The sequence below is a fragment of the Amphiura filiformis genome, chromosome 11, assembly GCF_039555335.1.
Source record: "Amphiura filiformis chromosome 11, Afil_fr2py, whole genome shotgun sequence".
NCBI lineage: Eukaryota > Metazoa > Echinodermata > Ophiuroidea > Amphilepidida > Amphiuridae > Amphiura > Amphiura filiformis.
The window spans coordinates 19,018,943-19,039,448 of NC_092638.1; the positions used below are offsets into that span (position 1 = coordinate 19,018,943).

Genomic DNA, 20,506 nt, shown 5'->3' on the forward strand with positions numbered 1-20,506 from the left:
ATGATTTTTATATTATTTCGCAATGTATAGTTTACTATAAAGTAGATAGTGGCAAGCACATGATCATTCACTACAATCTTCACTTTTAAACTGTATTTTTTGAATGTGTTGATTGTTAGTCCGAAACTCCTGCAAAGCTATGGACATGCCATCTTACCTACTCCATTCTGTAATAGTCTGCATTGTGTGTTTTCTCAGTCTTCAATCATTTTGTTGAATGTAATTTTATGAATCAAATAAAAAAGATAGAAAGTGGCCTCACTTTAGTTATGTGTCATTTTACAGTATTTATAATTTATAAAGTAAGACAATAATTTATTTATTTTCTATAAGTGCATGTCAAAATATGGGATATATTGTTCAATATTATAATATTGTTCAATATTATAGCTAGCCCCTAAAAACTTTATTTTCCATCGGATTTTTCCCGTTGAAAAGACAAAACTGATGTTAAAGATAGCAATAATATCATCAAATACAATATTTCATCTTGACAAAACCAATTTGTTTTACTGACCTGACAGTTTCGACCATCTTGGACGATGGTCATCTTCAGAGTGATGTTTTTTTCGACTTCTGTACACCAACAGAGGGCGCACCAGCGCCCAGGAGTGGGTCAGGGGGGGACGGAGGATTTCTTGATGACTGGCAACCTTGCATGGCCATGACGGCTTAATCGATGTATCGGTATTTCGCTGACTCGCTCATCTCGCTGTGTTGCTGAGCCATGGCCATGTCGGCGGTAGTGCGTTGTACCAGCACGGCAATGGATTCTGCTTTTATTTCAACGATGGCTAGCTGTGTGGTTGCGTTATTGTGTGAAGATTTGTAAGTATTGTGTCACTTGTGTAGATACAGATAATTTTTATACATTTTAAAGTAAATAAAATAGACTAACGAGTACGACTAGGTTACAAACCAGAGACGCTGCATGCACTATGCAGCTGCTCATGTGCTGCATGCAATCGGCAATGACCAATGTCAACAGTGTCAGTCACCCTTCAACCCGGGCCAGGACCCTGATTGCTGGTTTCATACTACCCTGCCGCTTGCTTAGACTATTAAATTAAAGCCTCCAGCACAGGGACAGACTTAGGTTTCAGTTTTCTACTGGCCCTCCGGGCCAGTGAAATGGCAGATCTAGTGGCCCTGCAATAAATTTACTGGCCCAGCTTTTTCTTGGTGTTTGGGGGGTAAAATCTATATCAATTTTTAATCAGTTGCCATAAAAATGTGTATTATATCACAAATTTAAAAAATCAAAATTATTTGATATCAGAAGGACATTCCTCGCTTTCAAAATGCAATTGATATGTCTGATGTGCTCTCAAGTCCCACAAAAAATATGTGGAAAGGTCGCTATGCGAGCCTTTTAGAGTCAAGCAAACCTTAACATTTGTTTTGTACTGAATGTACTCAATGTAGAGAGTGTAATAGTCACTAAGACGAGTTCAGTCAGTAGTCCTGCCCAGTGGCGTAACTAGGGTTGGTAGCGCCCGGGGCAAGAAACAAAGTTGGCGCCCCTACCCCCACCCAAGAATATCTTAGACGCAGGCAGTGGCATAGCTCAGGGGCTAAGGATACATAAATGCTCCCCCATTCTCGAAACAATTGCGCGCCGAGCGTGCGTAAATTTGGACAAATAAGGCCTATACACTAATTAATTTTGGTTACTAGATGTTGAATATCCGTTCTTTCAATTGATTTTGTGCTGAAATGCGTGCGAAAATTTTGACTTTCATCGCTCGGAGGGGCGCAGCATCGATGCTGAATTGGTCAATTAGGCGCCCCCTAAGGGTGGCGCCCGGTGCATGTTGCCCCCCTCTGCCCCTTGGGCCCGTAGTTATGCCACTGGTCCTGCCTTTTTTAGTTCCAAAAGTTCACAAAGGTTCAATTATGCGGTATTTGCGGTATCGCTATCATCATCAGATAGAGCATGAAAGAGCTTGGAAGTAGCTACGTAGGCCTACTATCGCCGTAAAAAGCGGCCATATATTTCCAACTTGCTAGCAATGCAAGAATAAGAATTTAAATATACGAAAGATCATTTAATAAAGATATAAATTACTGGGGATAGGTGGAGCAGAAACTGTGTAAATAATGTCCATGACTGATTATATCTTGTCTCATATGTGTTGGCTCAAAAATCTAGTGGCCCGCAGGGCCAGCGTTGTTGGAAGTTTACTGGCCCGATGCAAAATCCACTGGCCCCGGGCCACCGGGCCACTGCTTAAATCCGTCCCTGCTCCAGCATACTTTCCTGCCGCTTGCCGCTGCGGCAAGCGTCAGGACGTTTCAACCAATCACAAGCCTTTATTGTGTCCGTTTGTCTGCAATGCGTAGCGCCACGCCGCTAAGCGGCAAGCGTCAGGGTAGTATGAAACCAGCATAATTCCAATCTAGTTATAGCAACGCAAACTTAAAAAACTGGGCAAAACAGACACATCATTTGTTGATCGGTATGTATAGTAGGAATTCCAATTGAATGAGCGCAGCTTTCAATAGCGTGAGGTTTTTTTGCGTACACTGTGCGATGTACGCCAGCGTGTGCGACTGTGCGTGATTAACACAGAAGTGCATCTAACCATGCCAAATGCACTCTTGATTGGTTAGCATTGTATCCAAGGTCGTGCGTTCGCGTTGTAGTTTGATACGCGATATACGGTCGCGGTTGGATCGAGTACAGCTATTGAAAGCTGCGTTCATTCAATTGGAATTCCTACTAATAGGTATGAGAGGGAAACGTCAGTTAACACATTTGCTAGAGTCGGCCAAAATGGCCTAAACCGCAATGCACATTTACATTGAAATAATTTAAAAGAACCGCTTGCTCAAGGAAACCTACATAAATATGTTGTCTACTTCACTTGACCCATATATGATTTTTTTTGGTGATGAGAGACTCACACATGGAATTTCAGAGGGATTTTGATAGCAGTTCCATTAAAAAAAGCTGCTATCGTCATGAGACTAAGATCTAGAAACACCCCCGAAATGGTTTTTTTGGGAATTTTGCAAGCTGAATCTTTTTGATGAAAGTCAATCTTTGACTAGATGTAACTTTGCTACGGAAAGTGCTATGACAAAAAGGTTTTCATTGGCTTTCTTCACTCAAGGGCTTTAATTTGATATATAAAATGATGCTGTTTGATGGCAAATTTGGCATACATACGGTATGATCGGTATTGGCGCTGCCCTATCATTTTTTTTGTGCAGAGCCACTATGGTATGGGTTCCCTGTACTATTGAAAACTATTCAATGCGACTTGGTTGTGCGCTGTAGCACGACTGACTAGCATGCTAGCAGCGCCTGTGTACCGCGCCGCTGTACCGCACCGCTGTGACAAGATTGCGCTCTGAAGTTATAAAAACAACAAACTCGGTCAAAATGTCAATTTGGACATAACTGCGCATACATGCTCTATACCACGGCACAGGAATCCTGTTGCAAAATCCGTCACTTTTTTTCCACATAGTTTTCTCAGTCGTCAATCCAGACGGTTGACAACTGAGGGTGCTGGACCGCTTGCCGCTGAGCTGTGTGGGACACACGCATTTGCGACAAGAGGGCCCAATCAAGGCTTGTCATTGGTTGAAACGCCTGCCACTTGCCACAGCGGCAGGAAAGTCTGATGGGGCAGAAGCGGCCATTGACCCTGTCATCGCATATATCAGGAACTACCGGTCGCGTGACAGCGCACTTGAATGCGCGATTATGCGCCCTATACACGTTATTGATCGCGTGGGACGCTTGCTGGTGACGCGTTCGCTTTTAACCGGGCGACCCCGACCACCCCATGGCAGCTCCCATACGTGTGTCAATTTGTGATTTTCGGGATCTTATTTTTCAGGCTCTGTACTACTGTAGCGTGTAAATTTGGCTGGTCCGATTTTGACAGTGGGGACCTGCCCGGCATTCAACGTCAAGTTTGAAATTGAATGCATGAATCATTCATTGAACGGATATTGTCAACATTGTTTTGGCCACTTTTAAATAAATGTCGTGAACACCAAGCATATATTTTCTTCAACAATCATAATGCCCCATTGGTCTTTATATAGGTTTATAATAAATGCATACATCAATTAGATAATTCTTGGCCAAGCTGGAACATACAACAATGAACGCGTTACGTCCATCATGTAGCCGCCACTGCCCGCCAGCGTGCAAGCGTGTATGCAATGTAAGTCCGCTGGCCAGAGCCAAAATGGTCATCACTCAACCTAAAATTTAGAAATTGTCACAGGAGTGAATTTCTCCGAGAGCTGGTTAGACTACTAACCAAAGATTATGAATCGGCAAAAAAAAAAGTAAAATTTGCCCGTCAATTTCGGAATGCAAGCAATAAAATACACACGTAGCACCCTCTCGGTGTGACGGGACGGAATTGTTAAATTTGATGTTACTACATTATTTAAAAAAGATAGGGTTTTTTGTTCATGGTATTATAAAGGTCTTCTATATAGACAATTTTAGCACTAAAAAAAATCTCAGTGGACTTTGCAAAAATAAAGAACTAAATTAAAATAGGTGTAAAATTCCGTCCCGCCACATATTGAGGTGATTTTTTAAGTTCAAAAAGAAACAAAAAAAAATTCAGTCAATACTTTCAAAATATCAACTAAATATTCCTGAGTACACAAAATTTGAATTCATCAACATTGCTAGACTCAGAGTCATTTTAACTTTTTTTTTTTTCAGGCCTTTTGTAGTAGGATGTCAGCAATAATTCTATTTTCAGGGTCTATGGTGTAAAACATGGTCCGCCAGTCCGCTACATTCTGAGATGATTTTTTTTTTTAAGTTCAGGAAGGCATACAAAATTTCTTTCTCAGTCAATATTTTGCAATAATTTTTCATTGGAAGTGAAAGTTTTAAAGTGAATCAATTGTTTGTTTTTTTGTTGATTTTGACATAATGGACAAAATTCCGTCCCGCCACATTCCGTCCTGATTTTTACAAATTAAAGCCATATTATAACATTTGCTGAAGACGCCCTCACTGAAATTTTAAAATTCCTTTTTTTACACGATTAAATTGTACTTTATTAAACCAATATACCCTGCAAAAATCAAGACTCTAGGTGCTATAGTTTTGTCAAAATCCGAGATTTTGAATAAAACGCGGAACGGGCGCTTTATTATTACGATGGAATTGTTAGTCGAATAACACACAATGCATACTGACGGTGATACACACAAAGGGTCGTACCACAACATGACCGAAGGAGTGGTACGATTTGGCGACATGTGTGCTGGTAGTAAATTCCAATTTTCTTTGCTTTGCCGTAGTTGTTCAGAAAAAAAATAAAAGGGGATATATCTGACAGTAAAAGCTAACATTTTATGACAAAGAAATGCTAATCTATTTTGTTTGAAAATGTTATAATATGGCTTTAATGAGCGCACTATAAAGAGGGGGTGAATTTTATAATTCCTTCCATAACAAAAGGATAGTTGAAGTTAATACCCATGTTAGAAACAAATGTTTTATCCCAGTAGTACTTTTGATACAAATTCAACAAACGTACTGTGTTCACAAATACATGAAGTTTATCATTCCGTCCCGCCACATCAATAAATTTGTGTTACCATGGCAACATGTTGATTCTTTGGACTATTTTTCTTGTGTTTGAATATATATAGTCTGTAACAGACTTGTTTTTAATAAGAACATGAAGAATCCATAAAATAACAGGCACAGAGCTACAATGTAAAAGGTCTATCAAAATTTCGTCCCACCACAAACGGGAATTTTGGCTCTGGACCCGCCGCCATTGTGTGCGAGTGCGAGCAGTCAAAGCTTCACCCGAATTCTATGAAATGAGACGGGCAAAACTGCTATGCAGTACCGCCTATTTTAGGTCTATCCCATAATCGCGAAGGCACGCAAAGCTCTATTGCGATACGCGAAGGCACGCAACCCTGGCGTGATTGTTAGACACTAATCATAAATAATTATGTTCATAAATAATTATGCTGACATATGTACATGTATCATGCCAATAAATTAAAGTGGTACCGGGCTATTTTCAACTTTTTGTCACAGAGAGTGGCCCATTTAGCCGTAGTAGAAACATGTATGCTGCAAAACTGCCAACCCCACTGAAAGTGTCCCGATGGTAAACAAATGCAAAAAACAAAGTATAAAGGGTATTTGCTATAGAAGTAGCAATGTAACAGGATTAATTACCATAGCAATGGATACACTATTTTCGGAATGCATTGCCCTGCACTAGACAGTGGCCGTTGCATTTTTTGATTTTTTTTGGTCAAAATTTACATACCAAAATCATTAAATTAGGGTTTACTAGTGTGCAAAACTCCTAATTAGATTCCAAAAATAATCTTTTTTTAAAAAGCAATTTTGGTATACATCCTGAATCTAAAAACAATGATTCTCTAAATTAATCGTTAAAATTTGAATTTCTAATTTGCGTGCGTATACATTAACTTTATATGTGTGATTCGAAAATGTGACCGACAAAATACACACATACATCACTGCCAAACTATATTACATGTGTGGGTATTTTTGCAGTAACATTCAATATTAGTCAAGTTGATATTACTGATTATGCTATTATGTCTTTGTGTTTGGTTTGCAGTTGGCCCAGCTTATCAATGTGTGGAGATGTTTAAAATCTGTAAATGGATTGATTAATTTCTATGAAGGGTGTGTAAGGACACAATTGACATACTTAACTGTAACTTGGTAAGTAGAGTCATGACAACAGTAAAACTTACTGTTAGGCCTATACAGTAAACAAATTCAGATCAAAGGTAGGTGGCAGGGCTTTCAACATTTTGGAATTGCTTGGCGTGAGACACTGTCGAACAGTGGTGTACCGGGATGAAATTATTGTTTGTCGACTATGATGTTCATTTTGAGCCATGATTATTTGAGCCGCAGCCAGTGGTGGCGCCAGGAGTTTTTTTGGCGGGGTCAAGTCAAGTACCAAGTCAAGTATTATTTTTTGGAGGAAATGTTCATAATGGCAAGCATTATGCAATATTCAGTTCTTTCATGCAGTAAAACAGGCTTAGAGTTTTGAGGAGTGTGAGAGTTCTGTGAGTGCTATCACACTCTTCTGCACTCCTTAAATGATCATACTGAGTGTGATTTAAAGCACTCCTTAAATCTTTTAGGGATACTACACCCTCAATAAATTTGTGTCTATTTTTGCATTTTCTCAAAACTAATAACACAATGGTAACAAAATGTATCCGTATTATAGGGCAAGGAATCGAAATACTAAAATGGAATTTCAGTGACCCAAGACAAGCAGTTTGTTATTTATGATAAGAAATAAGGTACAGCTAGGATGTACCTCATATCCAATCATATTATACTGAACCGCTTGTCTTGAGTCACGGAAATTTCAGTGAAGTAATTTGATTCCTTGCCCCAATAATATACATAACCTTTGTTACCAGTGTGTTATTATGTTTTGAGAAAAATGCAAAAAAAGTCTCAAATTTACCAAAGGGGTGTAGTACCCCCTTAAGCTTACAGTGCCTTGCCCAAGTGCACAACACGATGGTACCGCCAGGGCTTGAACTTGCAACCCTCCAATTGTGAGGTAGAGCCTGTACCACTGCGCCACATTGCCCCTGTTACTCATCAGACAACTTCAGCTTTCAAAATTATCTGTTCTAGCTAAATGTTGTGACGCAGGACCCTGATTCAAACAAACAAGAAGAGTCTTTCAACAAAGACACAGTTCATGGATCAGGTGTATAGTAATTTGTTCTAACTTTCCATTTTCATATCTAACTAGGACTCTGCACTGGTCCTTGTCATGTGGGGCAGGATTAGATAAAGGGATATAAACCGGTATGAGACATTAGAAATTATTTCCTAGCCTCTTAACCACAGGGTTGATGGGCTACAATAGCTATTCAAGACACAGTGTATGTAAGGGATAAACTGTGCATGAGATATGGGTCCAAGTGGAAATGTTCACTCCGTGAACAAAAATAGACCTTTCAATCACACCTCCACTTTAAGTTTACAGGGAGGTATAGAATCCAAGATCCAAAAATTCATTGGTTGAAATTCATGTTGGTAGATTTCGTCCATGCATTGCATGCAATAACATTGATTATACATCAAATGGTTTTATACTTAAAGCTTTTTAAATAATTATGTTCTTGTTATTATTGTCTTCTTTCACAGGGGCATGATGATTTGAAAAGGGGACCTCAGGACATCAATCTACCTCTTATAGAGCTGCCATGGTTACAGAAAAAAAGCATGCTTTTTGAATGGAGCGTACATTTTCTTGTTGGTACCGTTTATTCAACCTACACAATTTGTCAAACAATGCTATAAATTAGTATTTATGTAAAGTACCAGCCTTCAGCAAAAGTCAAGAGATGAATTGAATTATCTTTGGCAATATTAAGTGACATTTTATCAGACTATCTTTAATGATCTGGGGACTAATTTGTGGCCTCACGTGAATGACACTGTATGTGTCATGTTAAAAACTGCTGTGGAAGAAGTAGCGAATTAAGATAAATAATGGGCTTAACCCACCACTAATTGCAACAGAATTGTGCAGGCTCTGTGCTGGACTCTTATACCTGTATGATGAACTAAGATGCTCGCTGGTTTGGGAATGGCTCGCTAATTGCAAATTGGGTAATTCTATTTATCATCCATTAATTTCAAAAAAGCATAATAAGAACATAATCACCTTCAAACTAAACCCTTCAGTTGATAGCACTTTACACTGCATGATTAGCAGTGTGTCTGCTATCTTCAGTAGATAGCACTAATCCCGGGTGTAATCAGTGGTATATCTGATATCTTCAGTTGATTACACTGCATAATCAGCAATGTGTCTGCTATCTTCAGTAGATAGTATACAAATATTGACTGCTATGAGCGGCATGGTTATGATTATAGGCCCAAGGTGATCTCAAAACCATGCTATGACCCAAGGCACAGCGGAGGGTCATAGCATGGTTTTGAGATCACCGTGGGCCTATAATGTTAACTATGACCGAATAAAGCAGTCAATATTTGTTTTATATACTTTTGTCATCTGATTGGTTAAAAGGCCTATTTTATTGTTCATAGGCCATGGTAAAATTTACAAAGAAAGTTTTGTTATGAACTGATCGCGTCACCGCAACTGGCAGGCAGCGGGTTGGCGCCGCGTGTGTAATGCGAACACGTCATCGCGCGCGTAGAGTTTGATCGGGAAGCACACCGATGATGTGAAAATGACTATGCCCGGGGAATAGTTCAGTTTTTAAAAAAAAAAAAAAAAGGAGGCCATAGCTAATTCAATGACTGCACTTTTAAAGGGTACTACACCCTCGATAAATTTGTGTCTATTTTTGCATTTTTCTCAAAACTAATAACACACTGGTAACAAAGGTTATGTATTATAGGGCAAGGAATCAATTACTACACTGGAATTTCAGTGACCCAAGACAAGCGGTTCATTATTTATGATAAGAAATAAGGTACTGCTAGGATGTACCTCATTTCCTATCATATATGCTGAACCGCTTGTCTTGAGTTACTGAAATTTCAGTGTAGTAATTGGATCCCTTGCCCCAATAATATACATAACTTTTGTTACCAGTGTGTTATTATTTTTTGAGAAAAATGCAAAAATAGTCACAAATTTACCACAGGGGTGTAGTACCCCCTTAACCAATCAGATGACAGGAATCTATATATGAGGTATGTAACACTATACGCCGTAGAAGTGACGTCATAATCGGATTAACTACCATAGCAATAGATGAATACAAGTTTTGAATATACGCGCTGCACTGCAGCACGTTGCACTCATCACCTGTCTTCAATCATATAATAGAATACCACTCTTTTCAAAGAGACTAATCTTACAGGTGCAAGTGATCAGGATTTCTTTGACATTAGTGGTTCAATGCATCGGTTACCGCATGAACGCTGTAGTGCGGGGCGATATAGCCAAAATTGTATTCATCTATTGCTATGGTAGTTAATCCGATTAACTACGTCACTTCTACGGCGTATATACTAAAAAAGTAGATCCCTAAAAAAGGTAAAAGAGAGAAAGAAAGAGAAAGGGAGATAGAGAGAGAGAAGGGGAAAGAGGACTGGTACTTTGTGTAATCAATGTGTAGGCCTATACACTGTAATCAGTGGTATGTCTGCTATCTTCAGTTGATAGCACTTTACACTGCATGATCAGCAGTGTGTCTGCTATCTTCAGTAGATAGCACTATACACTGTGTAATCAGTGGTATATCTGTTATATTAAGTTGACTACATTTACACTGCATGATCATAGTAGAAAGATCACAGCGGTCTATCTGCTCTATCATTTTTAGGCAAAAGTGTCAGCCAGGTTGAAATTATCCAAAAATAACAGTCCCATCTTTCTGATTACTCTGGCAGGCATTTCTGAAAAGCGACATGAGCTGAGATATTTGGTTTGAAAAATGCAGTTTTTGTGATTATTTTCCTTTTTTAAAACCAAAATGCCAATTATTAAAACAGACATAACTTTGAAAGTAAATATGTGACCATCCACCACAACTGAGCCCGGATGTCGCCAGTGCCACTATTGAGATATGCTCCATTGAACTTAACAATAAACAATAGGAAACAAAGGCAGGGGTGTGATTGGTGCTTTAAGAAAAAAAAACCAAGGCAATGAAATTGCGAAGCGGAGCGAGCGGAGCTCTTGCCTGTTGCGGCCGGGGTCCAGGGGCCGCTAAGGGCCCCTGGTGGGGTCCAGGGGTAACGCCCCGGTGGGGGTCGAGGGGGCGAAGCCAGAGGGGTTTTACACACTTGAGCACCACTGGAGATGCAATTTCATGGGGCAAAATGCAAAAATACTTCACTTTATAGTATAAAAACATTTATTATCTGTGAATACATACTTCCAGTATCATATCATTCACACGTACACATGAAAAATTGCATCACCATTTTTGCACAGTACAGTGTGTCTATAAATCATCCAGTCAGGGTTCTAAGGAATTTTCATTTTAAAATTAGAGATTTTCTCATATCTGGAAACTGAAAATTCGGAAATGTGACATCTCTGTTAAGCATTTAGCTCTTGGTCCAGGGCCACTCCAAAAGCGAAAAAAAATAAAATAAAATAAAAAATTTAGAGTAAAAAAACCTTTTGGGTAAAATGTATTATTTGGTCTATGTATTTACATGTATAAAAGTGGAAAAATCCAAATACACTAAGCCAAAAAAGAAACTTATAATTTTTCACAAGGTCATATCTTAAAATCCTCTCCATAAAAATGAACAAAAATTGCACACATGATTACTTCAATACTTTACTCTAAACACTGGTCAGTAACCAAACAGTTGTCCAACTGACACAACAGCAAAATGCACTGACATGCAACACCTTCCTGGACCACATTCACAGCGCAACAGATTTCTTTGGCTGGGTTCCAATTATTCGCCTGTACATGAACAAAAATTACACACAGGATTACTTCAATACTCTACTCTAAACACATGTCAGTAACCAAGCAGTTGTCCAACTGACACAACAGTAAAATGCACTGACACAGAACAGCTTCGGGATCACATTCACAGGCGAATAATTGGAGCGTAGCCAAAGAAATCTGTTGCGCTGTGAATGTGGTCCAGGAAGGTGTTGCATGTCAGTGCATTTTGCTGTTGTGTCAGTTGGACAACTGCATAGTTAGTGACATGTGTTTAGAGTAGAGTATTGAGGCAATCCTGTGTGTAATTTTGGTTAATTTTGATAGACAGGATTTTAAGATATGACCTTGTAAAAATTATAAGTTTTTTTTGGCTTAGTGTAATATGTATTTCATGCTGAAATAGCCTATTAGACTATGAGACATGGGCATTTATCTTTCACTTCCGTAGTCCACTCTTGGGCAGAACATGAAAACATAACAAATCAAGAGTAAATATATGTCTGAATTAATATTCAAAAAGTTCCCACGTTTTACTTTACTCATTTAGGAGTTATTTGGGGTTAAAAATGGGGTTTTCGTGATTTTTTTCCATTTTTGCCCAAAAATGTCAAATATTAAAATAGCTGTAACTTTCAAAATAAATTGAGTAGAAATTTCATTTCTATAGTAGATGTTACATGTCACATGGATGTCTAACACTAGTGAATAAAATGTCACAGCACAACTCTAAAATATAAAAAATGGCAAAAACCATATTTTTGTGCTATTTTGGCCATTTTTGACCTAAAAATGTAATTTAAAAAAAAAAAAAAAATAAATATATATTTTATTGATTTAAAAAATATGTCATTATCATGATTATATCAACCTAGTTATTCTGAACAAAAAAGTTAATGATGGTGAATGTCTGTGACCTATAGTTTTTGATCTATGGCCCTTTCAAATTATAGCTTGTTTTTGTCATTTTTTTTGGGCAATAGTGGAAAAAAATCACGAAAAACACATTTTAACCCCAAATAACTCCTAAATGAGTAAAGTAAAAGCGTGGGAACTTTTTGAATATTAATTCAGACATATCTTAACTCTTGATTTGTTGTGTTTTCATGTTCTGCCCAAGAGTGGACAACGAAAGTGGAAAACCAAGGGCCGTAGAGACGGGTGGCTTATAATAGTCTATATGGTTTTTGTCTCGCCTGATAAGGCAGGAGACTATATAATCACTTTTCCGTATGTATGTGTGTAGGGGTGGGTGTGTGTATGTGACAAATTTGGTTAAAGTTTTGGTTAAAGTTTGCCTTCCGCCTATTTTCTCGGAGACTATGAGTCGCACGTTCCTCAAACTTGGTGGGTGGGTGCATCTTGACCCGAGACAGAACCGGTTTGTATTGGTTAGTGGGTCAAGGTCACTGAGGTCATGTAGGGGTCATCTGAGGTCAAATTAGTAAAAACTGTCGTATGGGCATGAAACTTGGTTGGTACAGTCAACATTTAAAGCCAAATGTTTGGAAGGTCATTTCAAGGTCACCAGAGGTCATCTGAGGTCAAATTAGTAAAAACTGTCGTATGGGCATGAAACTTGGTGGGTACAGTCAACATTTAAAGCCAAATTTTTGGAAGGTCATTTCGAGGTCACTAGGGGTCATCTGAGGTCAAATTAGTAAAAACTGTTGTATGGGCATGAAACTTGGTGGGTACAGTCAACATTTAAAGCCAAATTTTGGAAGGTCATTTCAAGGTCACCAGGGTCATCTGAGGTCAAATTAGTAAAAACTGTTGTACGGGCATGAAACTTGGTGGGTACAGTCAACATTTAAGGCCACATTTTTGGAAGGTCATTTCAAGGTCACCAGGGGTCATCTGAGGTCAAATTAGTAAAAACTCGTATGGGCATGAAACTTGGTGGGTACAGTCAACATTTAAAGCCTAATTTTTGGAAGGTCATTTCAAGGTCATCTGAGGTCAAATATCAGCCAGATAATCGTGCCCAGCCGATAACCACCAAATTCATTTACCTCTACTAAAAGTAATCGCAAAAGCAGGTGGTCACGAAAGCAGGCGAGACTCGTGGTTCGAGAACCGCCTTGTCTGGAAGGCATATCGTAAAAACCCCGTCTACAAGCATATAGAATGCTTCTGATGGAAAGCTACATTAATCCAGGCGCCATTATGGAGTTTGAGCAAATAAATTACGGATCCAAGCATATACAAACAAGTATTATCTTAAGACCAATCTATTGTATTGGTATATTTACGCTTGCTTGAATTAATTTAGCTTTCATAAAAAACACTATATATGCTTGTAGACGGGTTTTACGGTTCATCAAAAACTATGGGTCACAGAAATAAGTTGGTGTGAACTTTTTTAATTCAAAGATCCAGCTCAATACATTGATATACATTTCTTGTCAAATAAATAAATTTTCACTCCCCAAAATAGTGTAAAAGCATTTTAGGTAAAAAATTATAAAAATCAAAAAAAAGCATGTTTTAACCAAAATTTGATGGAATACAGCTGGGTATTATTTTTCAATTATGCTTTCGGTGATATTTTAGGGTCATTTAGTCTATTGCAGAAACTTGTTTTTTGCAAGTCCGTCCATAGAACAGGTTTTCGCACACCTTATATTAATTTTCCGAACACCAAGACCACTGAAATTAGGAAAATTGGGCATCTACCTTCCACAGAACCAAATCACCAATAGAAAGTAGTCTAGGTCCATGCCAGGGATATTAAATGTATTTTGAAGATGTCAATTGTGTATCAAAAAGTCAAAATGTTGTGTATGCAATAAATAAAATGACTCCCAAAATTTGCTTATGCTTTGAAACTTTGATTATTTTGTTTGTATTTAGTGGTTTTTTTAATAACATATGGGTACAAAAGCTACTCCCAGTCCATGAGTATGGGTACGGTACGGGTACAGGTCTGAAAGCCAAACCAAAATAGGGTATGAGTATGGGTACGGGAACATAGCCATGGGCATGGAAATTGGCACTTTCGAAAGTACAAGTACTACAACTACAAGTCTGCTGATTTGACAGTTTTGGACAATTTTTCAATTGGGACGCATATTTAGGGACTTTTTGATTTGAGTTTAGGTGTTTCTTACAAGAAATCAACCCTCTGGAGTGGCACATCCCTGTAGACCTTATAAGGCTGTATCAAAATGATTGTTACCCAACAGTTTCCTGTACAAGTACAAAAAGACACAAAATCACCTAATCAATATATAAATTTCTATCATTTCAAGAGGATGCTATGTTGCAAATATCACAACTTTATTTAATATGTCAATCATTTTGATACAGCCTGTAATATGGCCTCCCATTATCCCATATAGTTTTTGCCTGCCAAAATTAATTCTCCCCGGCACATGAATAATGTAAAGCGTGGACATTTTCACAGAACATTTGTGCTTTTCACATTTAAGGGCTGGGGTATGAGCGTTTGGACAGTATTTATTTTGGGACATTAGAGCACATCAGACATATCGAATTGCATTCTGAATCTGAAGAATGTCATTCTGATATCAAATAATTTTGATTTTTGAAATTCGCAATTTAATATACATTTTATGGCAAATCATTAAAAATTGATATTTTTAATATTTAACAGTACTTGAAGTAAACTTTATAAATCTGATGATTTATACTTAAAGTGTATGTAGGTGGGATGAAAAGCCGACGGTCAATTGAAAATTTTGACCTTTCATATTGAAGATATGGATTTTTGTTCCCAAAACACCAAAAAAATTAGGTCTTTTTGGGAAAAAAATCCATATCTTCAATATGAAAGGTCAAAATTTTCAATTGACCGTCGGCTTTTCCTCCCTCCTACATACACTTTAAGAATATATCATTAGATTTATATAATTACTCGAGGACTGTTATATATCAAAATTTGAAAAATATCAAATTTTTATAATTTGTCATAAAATTTGTATTATATTGTGATTTTCAAAAATGAAAATTATTTGATATCAGAAAGACATGCTTCAGTATTCAGAATGCAATCGATAGGTCTGAGGTGCTCTCATGTCCCACAAAAAATACTGTCGAAACATAATAAACGCTCATTTTAGATCCCTTAATGCAGATACCACGAAAATAATAACTGCTCAAATAATAATTGTGTTCATTCATGTATAGGACTGCAAAAAAACTGGTATCCTGTAGTTCAAAATTGGCAAAGCACACACAATTACATGTGTGAAAATTCCCACATTTTATGTCAAACTTTATGTCACAGACCAGGGACTTGTGAAATTTGGTAAATAATAAATATCTGCTGTGAAACAAACTTAGATAAGTAATTCTCTGGCCATGGGTAGTGATGGCTGGCAAAAGGAAAGGGAAAATGGTGCTTTAAGTTAATTGATAACCTTATCTACATATGAGACAAAATAAATTCACACCAAAAAAACAGGTAATATTGTTCAGCAAATTAATTCTTATATTTATTTAATAAAGTTTGTTGTAGAAAAAATAATTGATCAGGATACACTTACCCAATAAATTTTAAATAATCAGCAGTACTATTTCCAAAAGGTACGTTTGACCAATAACAATTTAGATTTATCAGTATCTTTTCATGGAAGTACATACTTCCATGATATGATCAATTGAACAAGATACACCTTTCCTGTAAATCATTCAATCTGATCAAAATCCTATCAGTGGCGTAACTAGGGTTGGTAGCGCCCGTGGCAAGAAACAAAATTGGCGCCCCTACCCCCACCCGAGAATATCTTGGACGCTGGGGTGATAAAAAGACATGAAATTGCAATCATGCTCATGCATGCCAAATGGTAGGTTCAATATTTTTTTAAGTGAGGCCGATTTGTCGCCCCCCCCTAGTGGTAGTGCCTGGGGCACATTGCCGCCCCCCTTGTCTCCCCTAGTTAGGCCACTCAATCCTACTATATACAGCACTATTTTTTTGGAGCGATTGCCGAATAGGGTGCAACTCTACTAGTCTTATTACAAGACTGCCCTACCAGAGCTGCCAATATTTGAATCTTGAAAAAGGGAGATTTCCTGTTGCAATCAGGAGATTTGTCAAAATGTGTACATCTTAAGGCAGCTGTGTACTCTAGACATTGTTTCTTTCGCAAAATTGAGTTTTCTTGATATGTTTGTACTTTGTTATGTTTTTTATAAATACAAGGAATGAAAATCCAGATTTGTAAACTCCAACTGCAATATTCTAAGGATTTTATTTCACTATTCCACTCGTGTTTGAAATTGAAAAGGAAAGAAAATCTTTGTTGTACCAACAGGGTACACGCGCGCAACAACGCATCGCATGTTAACGCACAAATACGCTTACGCTTGATACGCCGACGCTTATCTGCATGCGCGGCGCATCTTATGGAGACACCACGGAAGCACAAAAACCTAGTGGTCAAATGGCTCCGTTTTAGCTGATAAAATGTGGGTTTTTCAATTTCTTTCCCGATTTAAATATCAAGTTATGAATGGATTTCGCTCAAACTTCTCAAGGGCCGTGGATTTACCCGATGTTTATATAATGTAAGGTAGAAAAATAAAAACTGCTGCATTCTCCTGCGAGATTCGATGAAAGCGCAAAATGTGACCACTTTAAACTTCAACAGCCATTATTTCAATGTTCATTTTCTCGGTAAAATGACGATTTAGGTACACAATAACTCAATAAATACAGCATCTATAGGTAAGCAAATATGATCATCGTAAAAAGCATGATCGACTCAGAAACAGTTTTCTCATTTTTTATATTTTGGTCTATTTTCGATTTTAGGCATCATTTTGTGTAAATAGGCGTTTGTGAATTTTAAAACGTTCAATTTGATGAATTAGGTCGTGTTCACATATAAATTATTTACCGGGACCCGAGTTAATCCGGGTTGTACCCGGGTCGGGTTGAAAAAAATTCTGTTCACACTATAACCACTCTCATGAAGAAAATTGACCCGGGTTGATTATTTTGGCTAATTCCACCTTATGTAATCTTATCTAGTTACTTCTTGTAGCTGTTTTGGGTTAAAAACTCACAAAAATAATTGTTACTTCTTGATTTGATAATACTAGTAATTTGTTTGCATGAATAACTTTCTTATCTCAGGAATAGATGTTTATTGATTTTATTGCCAAAGAACTGAATCATTCTTTTCCAAGTGCAGACAGAAACAATAGAAAGGGAATGATAATGGTTGTGTTTATACTTCTAGTAATGCAGGTCAAACAGTGAATTTCTGTTCACACTACAATTGACCGGGTCATACCGGGTTTGACCCGAGTTTTAACCTGCTCATTCCTAGGTTGAAAAATATTGACCGAATTCGATTTTTGGAGGTTTTTTCCTGTTCACACTTATAATCAACCCGGGTTATACCCGGGGCCCAGGGCAAAACAGGCATAGTGTGAACACGCCTTATATGGTCAATATCTCAAAAAATATGACCAATATCAAAAAAATAAAAAAACCGTTTTTGGAATGGAGCCTCAAGATTGAGCTCAAAACAAAATAAAATATTTTGGAAAGTGTTTTTTTGTTATGATGTAACTCACTTTTTTGTGATTTTCTTCATAATTGTTGTTTTTACCCCAAATCTGTATTTATATTAAGATTTACTGATGTCTTGCCTTCATAAAATGTATACTTTTATATGTCTTATGCGAATATTTACAAAGTTATTGCACTTTTACTACATGCATGTCTGAGAGTACACAGCCTCCTTAATGGGCGAAACCATTTCCTTTTCAGGGAGATGACCAAAAATTAAGGGTTCTGAAGGGTTAAAAGTAGAGAGTCTCCTGCGAAAAGAGGGAGAGTTGGCAGCTCTGCCCTACCCCAACCCTAACCTCCGTAAACGAGGACCGGACTCAAGTCTAGCAAGTTGCACCCTTGTACCATTTTTTTTAACTAAAAAAATATCCTGTTTTGCCAAATGAAACAGTTAAATCAGGGACCATTGTTAGGGGGCCTGATGCAAAATGAGGGTGCCTTAAATGTTTTGACCCTCTTAAGGGGGGCCCTGAAATTTTCCTGGGAAAATTGAGTTTATATGCTTTTCTATGGGGTTAACCCATAATTTTCATGTCAAAAAGGGGGGCCCTGAAATTTTTGAGATCTGACAAGGGGGCCCCGAAAAAATTTTGCTATGAAATTTTTTTGCTGCATCAGCCCCCAACAAGTGTTTGTGAACAGTCCCTAATGGTAATGAAAGTCATCATATTTTAATATTTGGTCAATTTTTTTAAAATAAGGGCAAAATACTTGCATATTTAGGGCATTTTTGTAGGCTGTGACCGGGGGGCACTCCAACTTTGGAGGTGATGCATATGTAGGGCTGTTAAGACCCCCTTTTCAGCATCGCTGTCACCCAAAGACCCCATATTTTTTACTGAACACATGCTCTGTCACCCAAGACCCCCATTTTCCATTTGATCTGTCACCCAAAGACCCTTACTTTCATTTATCACTGATTTTGTTACTTATTTTGAAAAAACAATGAAATTTGAAGCCATTTAGGACTAGAAAATTTTTGAGGTTTTTGTGGCGCTGTTTCAGCTCTCACCCAAAGATTCCATTTAAAAAAAGGTCATGTTCTCACCCAATGACCCCATATTTTTTACATTTTGCTCTCACCGAATGGCAAAAATCATGCTCTCACCCAATGACCCCATATTTTTTACATTTTGATCTCACCAAATGCCCCTTAGTGCTGAAAAAAAGGCCAGCCCTACACCTATATCCATTTCATATTGAAGTGCCCCCGGACTGTGACATCAAACCCAAATACTTGTACAAAGACTAATTGCATTCTATTTTTTCACATTTTCTAATCTTTATCATAACCGGCGATAATCAAAATTAACATAAAATATTTAAATATTGAGCTAACTAGCCTGTATTCAAGATTTTGAATACTAAGAATGTGCCAAGTCTTTGAAATTTGTGACTGATTTGAGTATTACCAGAAATGCATTAAGCTATTTGCTCTGAGCAAGCAATTGCAAACCCCATGTCACATATGGATGCCACTGATTTTCCATGAACTGAAGCATTTCATAGCAGAAATATATTCCAGCAAATATTTCAGGCATGCGACATACATGTACACTTTCCTTAAAAACCAAAAATGTGTGTGAAGTTGGGCAAAAAGTACCAAAAAGAGGCTGAAGTTAAATAAAGTTGTGGACATTTTGGCCAAGAAAAAAACTGAATTAAGTTTAAAAAACTGAAAATTCTCATGCCTGGTTTTTGCCCAATCAGAACCATTTCCTGAAATAACAAAATGTATACGGCCCCTGGATGACTTTTGATTCCATTGTCCTTCTTCACCCTTCCCATAAACATGATACAAGAAGAATTTTAATCAACCTTGGGTAAGGGGCTATCATTTTCTTCTGAAAGGGGTCCCAAATTTACATTTGCATTTATGACCCCCCACCAACCACCAATACACCTTATCCCCTAACAGGCCAAAATTGTATTGAAATCAGTCTTTTGAATAAAATAAACACACTATCTGTGGTCATCTAGTGACTCCCTACATTTTGGTCATCAAAATTTTGATGACCCCCCAAAATTTTTCTTTCCAAAAAAATATGATCCCCCATATATTTGGAACCCCCCCTTCCGAAGAAAATGATAGCCCCTAAGGCCTAAAAAAATCATTTGATTGGCGTAACCCGACCGACCCTAAAATAGGCCCAACCCTAGACTTTTTTCGAACATTTTGATACCTCTTTTGGCAAAATCGGAGCACTTTGATGTTTTCGACCCCCATAGAGGCAAAAACGTGACCTTTGACCTTGTTGGTTATAACTCAAGAACGGTACATCCTAGATAGGTCAAACTATACATTTTCTGAATCCTTGTGACTAGGGGAATACAATGGAATGGTTTTTAACACAATTTGAGCAAGTTTAAAATTTTGACCCTATGCAAAGTTCGATGACCTTTTACCCCCCTTGGGGCCAGTTTATATTTTTGGGAACATCCTGATTATGTTTTGGGGTCATCTCAGGAACCTAAATAAGTTGGTTTGGTTTGGTCCTGTGGGGGTGCACAGAAAGTGGTCCTAGCTCCCGG

General features: G+C 37.8%; 1 protein-coding gene and 1 long non-coding RNA gene across 2 annotated transcripts in view; both read left to right on the forward strand.

The window, feature by feature from the left end:
• LOC140164501 (squalene monooxygenase-like) overlaps positions 1–20,506 on the forward strand; it is a 40,169-nt gene that overhangs the window by 4,359 nt on the left and 15,304 nt on the right. The window lies entirely within an intron of this gene.
• LOC140163946 (uncharacterized) lies at positions 717–9,017 on the forward strand. Its single transcript, XR_011860438.1, has 3 exons — positions 717–828; positions 6,609–6,715; positions 8,180–9,017. It is a non-coding gene; the product is annotated as an uncharacterized lncRNA (long non-coding RNA).